General features: G+C 30.2%; 1 long non-coding RNA gene across 1 annotated transcript; it reads left to right on the plus strand.

The window, feature by feature from the left end:
* The first annotated feature begins 302 nt into the window (after positions 1–302).
* LOC125223291 lies at positions 303–1482 on the plus strand. The gene is made up of 2 exons (XR_007176687.1): positions 303–1067; positions 1216–1482. It is a non-coding gene; the product is annotated as an uncharacterized LOC125223291 (long non-coding RNA).
* Positions 1483–7271: the final 5789 nt, after the last annotated feature.

Genomic DNA, 7271 nt, shown 5'->3' on the forward strand with positions numbered 1-7271 from the left:
ATGTTCGCCACTTCGCTACGCGAGCGGCGGCCCTTCTTCACCGCCGTTCGCCGTCATTTGCCGCTGCCGCCGCCTTGCAGCGCAGCTTTCCGGCGAGAGGGGGCGTGGGGAGGCATCGCCTTCTCCTCCCTCTCTCAGCCGCGGCCTGCAGCTTCCTCGCAGGAGCTTCCGGACTCCGTCGACGCTCGCCCGTCGGCCGGCCGCCTCGCCCCTGCTGCCGCCGTGATCCACAGCTTCTCCGCGGAAGTTCTTCGGCTCCGTCGACGCTCGCCGTCGCCCGGTCACCCCTCCGCCTAAGCTAAGTCTTCTCCCCCATACCCCTTACTCTTTTTCTTTCGAGCTATGGCAGCAGCTTATTCTTGGAAAGGAAATTCTCTATTGGGGTCTTGTGTGGCTTATGGTGATATATTGCTCAAATTGAAACCTTGTTAAGCTCTTGCTTATGAGATTATGCTACTGAATTCATATGGAGGGGGGGTTATCACGCGGCTATCTCTAATTTGCATAGCTCTAAGCTCTTGAGCTTCAACTTAGTGTTACATGGTTGTTATTGTTTTATCCTTGCTGCGAGGATCCTATGAAAACTCTAAGTTCTTGTTTCTAGCTATTCGTTGTTCTACATGATGCGATGGAGATGGGTGTTGAGGTTGTTTACCTCACTTGTTGAACTTGTATCGGTGGTGGCTGTCCTTGCCGTCACCACTCGCTGCCCTCTCCCTCCTCCCTCGCTGCTCTTCGCGTTTGGTGTTGCAGAATTTGTGGTGATGGAATGTGGTGGTGGAGGAGGTGAGGAGAGGTTGCTTATATGGTGCTAAGCTATTGAAAGCTAGGCTTGAGACTTGGAGTCAAAGACTCCTATTTTGGGCTTGTTAGCTCTCTTACTTTCGAGCTTGATGATTGTGAGATTCTTGCCGTTTTGGTGATTGTGGCTGATTCTCTTGGCTGATTTCTCGGCCTCGATCGACGGGGTGATGAGAGTTTGTCTCATCCTCTATTTTTGGGCTTGTGTAGGAGCTCGCTCTCCAATGCCCCTTTGTCTCGACTCCCTTTTGATGTTAGAGGAGATGGTGATCAAGATTTTCTCACCTCATGCTATACTTTGTAGCTTACTTAGCTACATTATCACTAAATGCTCCATCTCTTTATTTAGCTTGTGCTTCCATCTCTCTTTACTTGTGAGTCATCTTCTAACCCCAATCTTGTGCTAATTTGCAGGTATCATAGCTGGAAATTTGGAGCCTTATGGGCTGAAAATCGAGAAGGAGATTGAGGGGGAAAGAAAGAAGATGCTCCTCTAGAGATCCTTTGGCTCCATCACCAAAATAGCTAGCTTCCAACTTGCTCACTAGTGTAGGATAATGGTGTAGAGAAGATGTGTGTGTGTCACCCTCACATATGTAACATGTGCTAGATGTATCTCCAACATTCTTGTGTAATTTGCTCCTCAATTATTTATCTAATAAAAGCATAACTTTACTTTTATCCTTGACACATAATTTCCTTGCACTTTATTTCATCCAACGAAAAATACTTAAATTACTCCAAAGTCGAAAACAACGAGGAAAAGTACGATTACACAACTTCTAAGAGGAAATTAATTAAGCTACTAAATCCGATTTATCTCGAAAGAAAGGATCGAAATTTCCGGGGCGTCACAATAATAAATATTTCATGTAATATTATTATTATTATTATTATTATAAAAATTAATAAAAATAAATATATAATGGTGAGAAATAAAATGCAAACATGCATTGAGCCAATCCATCATTTGTCATTATAGCCTCTGCAATGTGAATTGGAAATAGGAAAATGCATTGAGAATAATAATCCTATAATTGTGCGAGATATGAATAAAGAAATTTATTTAATATACTCCGTGCCCAAAAATTTTGTACCAATTTAATTGGGACAAAGGGGGTACAATATTGAAGAATACATATTTTCTTATAAAGTTATAAGAAAAACATACTCTCTCTAGATAAGATTAAGGAGATTATTTTAGGTATTTCATACAAAAAAGTTATGTACCAACTAAATTTGTACAAACAGAATGCTATACTAAGAATAAATATTCACCTACCAATCTATAAAAGTAATAACTACTACAATTACACAAAATCAATTACTACTCCGAATCTTCTCTCAAGTCTTAAACCATTTCCATTTTCCAAACTTTCTCTGTCAATGAATGATTAAATCAACAAAAGATGTATACATCGACGCTGATATGCCAAAATTCTTCAGAGTATTTCCCATAGAAGAACAATAAAAAATGGTATGCATTTTATAATCATAAACATATGATAAAAAATTTCTTTTGAAATAGATTATCATTTTTATTGCAATTTGTTTAGCATTTTAATATTTTTGCATGTATCATATTAATTATTATGACATTAACATTCACTGCAACACAAAATTACTACGATATTATATCAATGATACAATTTTATTAATCCCTTCGCATTCTTCCGTATTTTTAATTAACTATTTATAATTATGAAGTAGTATTAATAGTAATATTGACAATATCCTACCGACAACCCAAAGAATAACATGTAATATTTGTCAAAATCACCACCAAACACAATACATGCAAACTCCTATTCAAATGGCGCATACTTAATTTATAGCAAATTCACATAATATCACACATACTCCTATCCAAAGCTTTAGTATAATACTTGTTAACCGTAGAAACTTCATGCCTTCATTCAATAATAAGTTTCATATTGACAATCAATTTAAGTATAATAAAAAAAATTGAGTTTACACCATAATTTGTTTTGAGTTTAAACAATACAATACAATACCTACTAAAGGATGAATATAAAAAACAATTATTATAGATTACATGCCCGATTAAATTTTAAATTACCACCAGTTTTTTATTTATATAATAAATATAAAAAAAATATTAATCAACAATTAGATCACATTGAAATCATATTTAAAACATAGTTGATTAAATCATTTTTTTCTAATTTTGGAAATTCAAGATTATCAATTTAATTTTAATTTTTAATTAAATATTCATGGCTCAGCGAACAAAGTCAATACTCATTGATAAATACTACTCCAATTATATAATTAGGACAAATCAATACTCTATTCTTGGGATAATTTTGACATACTAAAAATCATATCAGAAATACGATAGATTAATCTATCATTTCGATTTTTTAATTTTAAAAATCGAAAGAAATTCAATTTCAAATTTAAAGCTCCGAATGGAACCAAAATCCATATATAATTATAAAAAATAATGACTATAGTTTATAATAAAATAAAGAGTTCTATTAATGATGATGGTCACCCTAATAATAACTATAGGTTATAATAAAATAAAGAGTGCTATTAAACTTTAGGGAACTTAGAAGTTAATATCGAATAATTTGATTCGTGCTTATTAAAGGTTGAATAACTAAATAGATGAAAGTCATAATTTAAGGATCTCATTGAAGCCCATTACAACTATACAATGAAATTTAGGTAATTAATTGTAGGTATAGTTATTGATATTTTAAATAATATATTGACTAATAGTCTGATATATTGAATAATTATTAAAAATTAGCATTTTCTTATGGTGAATGGTAAAAAGAAAATATAATTTTTGAAAATGTGAGAAGCACATGTTCTTAACTCATCTATTTAATATTTTAAATCTATACAGTTAATATTTTATATCTCATATAGAATGTTACATAGAAAAAAGGTATATTGCACAATGTTGTTAATTTGTAAACTATGTTACTAAGTCGGTACTACAACCTAGCCCTATGGATTACTAAACCCTTTAGAGATGGATTTAACTTCGATCACATAGCGAACGCTATTTTGTTGAGTCGGTACTATACCCTAACCTCATGTACTACTAAACCCTTGGAGTATTGGATTTACACTTCAGCCCCGGCGCGATACGCAACTGGCGATGTTTTTAGTAATCAAATAAGTACATTCATGTATTATTGATATATGTGAACTTTAGAATCGAATCATTATATGCTCCATCCATCTAATGAAATATTGTCCATATGTTCAATCCCAACACGATGCACTATTTAAATGAATAGAGAAAAAGAGCTCGATATTTTAGTTGGAATGAGAAACGTGGTTAAGTGTATTAATTGAAGAAGTAAAGTTTTCAAAAAAGAGAAAAGTGTCATCTTATTTGGAGCAAACTAAAAAGATAAAATTTGTTAAAACTAATACTCCTACACGGCCACAATTAAAATTTTAAAACTAATACGCCTACATGCCATAATTAAAACTTTATTAAAACTAATACCTTCAATTTACTAAAACTAATACTCCTACACGACCACAAATTAAATTTAAATTATCATTTATTAATTCAAGTAGGGTTTAGTTAATCTTTAATTATTTTTGGCCCAAAACATGTTAGCCTAGCCCAAATTCATATGTCTATTTTATTCTCTTACTTTACTCTCTCCACTTCACACACAAAATAAAATTATATAAAAATATCAATTTTATTATGCAATAATAAATATTTCATGTAACATTATTATTATTATTATTATAAAAAATAATAAAAATTAATATATATAATGGTGAGAAATAAAATGCAAACATTCGTTGAGCCAGTCCATCATTTGCCATTATAGCATGTGCAATGTGAATTGGGAATAGGAAAATGCATTGAGAATAAAGAAAACTTTTTGGAATGTGCATCATTGATATACGTGTGATTTGTAATTAGGAATATGACATTAATCGAGTAGACAACGCTAAAAATGAAAATACTTTTATCTCTACTTTATTCTCCCTCTCTTACTTTATTCTCTTCACTTCACACACAAAATAAAGTTACATAAAAATATTAGTTTTTAGTATGCAATAATAAAATATTTAATGTAAAGAGTGCTATTAAACTTTAGGGAAATTAGAAGTTTGTATCGAATAATTTGATTTGGGCTTATTAAAGGTTGAATAAATAAATAGATGGAAGCCATAATTTAAAGATCTTATTGAAGCCCATTACAACTATACAATGAAATTTAGGTAATTAATTGTAGGTATAGTTATTGATATTTTAAATAATCTATTGACTAATAGTATGATATATTGAATAATTACTAAAAATTAGTATTTTCTTATGATGGATGGTAAAAAGAAAATATAATTTTTGAAAATGCGAGAAGCACATGTTCTTAAGTCATCTATTTAATATTTTAAATTTATATAGTTAATATTTTATATTTCATATAGAATATTACATAGAAAAAAAGTATATTGCACAATGTTGTTAAATTGTAAACTATGTTACTAAGTCGGTACTACAACCTAGCCATATGGATTACTAAACCCTTTGGAGATGGATTTAACTTTGACCACTTAGCGAACGCTATTTTATTGAGTCAGTACTATACCCTAACCTCATGGGCTACTAAACCCTTGGAGTGTTGGATTTACACTTCAAGCCAGGCACGATGCGAAACTGACGATATTTTTAGCAATCAAATAAGTACATAATCATGTCTTATTGATACATGTGAACTTTAGAATCGAATCGTTATATTCTCCATCCGTCTAATGATATATTGTATCTGATCCCAGCACGATGCACTACTTTATTAATTGAATAAGTATATAATTAATTATTGTTAATAACGTTAAATTTTGATCTCACTATATAGTATTAAGAATGATTTTTATTCCACAAAAGTAAACAATTAATGATTTAAATGAAGAGAAAAAAAGAGCTCGATATTTTAATTGGAATAAGAAACGTGGTTAAGTGTATTAATTGAAGAAGGAAAGTTTTCAAAAAAGAGAAAAGTGTCATTTTATTTGGGGACAACTAAAAAGGAAAATGCGTTATCTTAAGTGGGTGATAAAATTTACAAAAACTAATACTTTTACACGGCCATAATTAAAAGTTTAAAACTAATACACATACATGACCATAATTAAAATTTTACTAAAACTAATACCTTCCATTTACTAAAACTAATATTCCTACATGACTATAATTAAAATTTACTAAAACTAATACCTTCAATTTACTAAAACTAATACTCCTACACAACCATAAATTAAAATTAAAATTATCATTTATTAATTCAAGTAGGTTTTAGTTAAGCCTTAATTATTTTTGGCCCAAAACATGTTAGCCTAGCCCAAATTCACTTTTAGGGCTGCATTATTCACTATATAATCCAACGGCATTTTTCAATTCCTCCCAACGATACTTTTCAATTCCTCCCAGCGGCGCCTCTCTTTCTTAGTTATTTCTACCTCTTTCATGCCACAAATTTTACTCCAGATTTCTTGAATTTGTTTTGTTTGCTAAGAACATGGAATGCGTATGACGTGGAATTTTACTCCAGATAACAAAATATTAAAGAATATGGAATGCGTATGATGTGGCTGATATAATTTGAAATTTCGTATAATGTAAATTATGATTGATTTAATGTAAATTATGGAAGGCGTAATGTAAATCATGACTTATTTAATTTACAATGAATCAATTATAATACAAAATGTTGTATTTTTCTTTTATTAATTCGATTAAGCCCAAACGATGAAAAGCTCAACTAAATATTGGAAACCATTTCCTTTATATATAATTAGAAAGTTAAATTAAATAGAGAGACTATCTCGTCATATTTTTAATGCTAGTAATATTAATTTTGTGTATAACTTTGTCATATATAATTTAATTTGTCTCTATATTCAAAACTTGATGTGATGTCTGTTTGATCGTAAGTTTTATCATCTTTAAAATAGTGTTATCTCCTAATCAATTAACAATCATTGAAGTGTATTTAAATATTTAAAAAAAAATGAACACATCATAGTTATAGTGATAAGATGACTTTCCCTTATTTATGAAGAGTCCCTTTTAAAGTTGTAGAATAGATTATTAGAATCTCTTTTAACATGAAAAATTTATTTTCGATAAATGATTAATAAAATGTTGTAAAAATCTATGTCATTTTAAAATTCATATTTTAAAAAAATCGAAAAGGGATAAATTTTTTTATACAATTACAAGTTCATAGCAATTGTGATATTGTAAAAGCATTGCAAAATGATATTAATAAAATAAAAGTAATTTATGTATAAACTTTGTATAAATTATAGATACAATGAATTTGAGTATCACTTACTATCTTTTCTCATAGTCAGGGAAAAAAATAATATTTTTTTAGATTAATATCCCTCATACTTGAATAGTCTATTTATATTTAATAAACTAAACAATTTTTTAATTAATAAAATAGAATATAAAATAA

This window comes from Salvia hispanica, chromosome 4, assembly GCF_023119035.1.
Source record: "Salvia hispanica cultivar TCC Black 2014 chromosome 4, UniMelb_Shisp_WGS_1.0, whole genome shotgun sequence".
Taxonomy (NCBI): Eukaryota; Viridiplantae; Streptophyta; class Magnoliopsida; order Lamiales; family Lamiaceae; genus Salvia; species Salvia hispanica.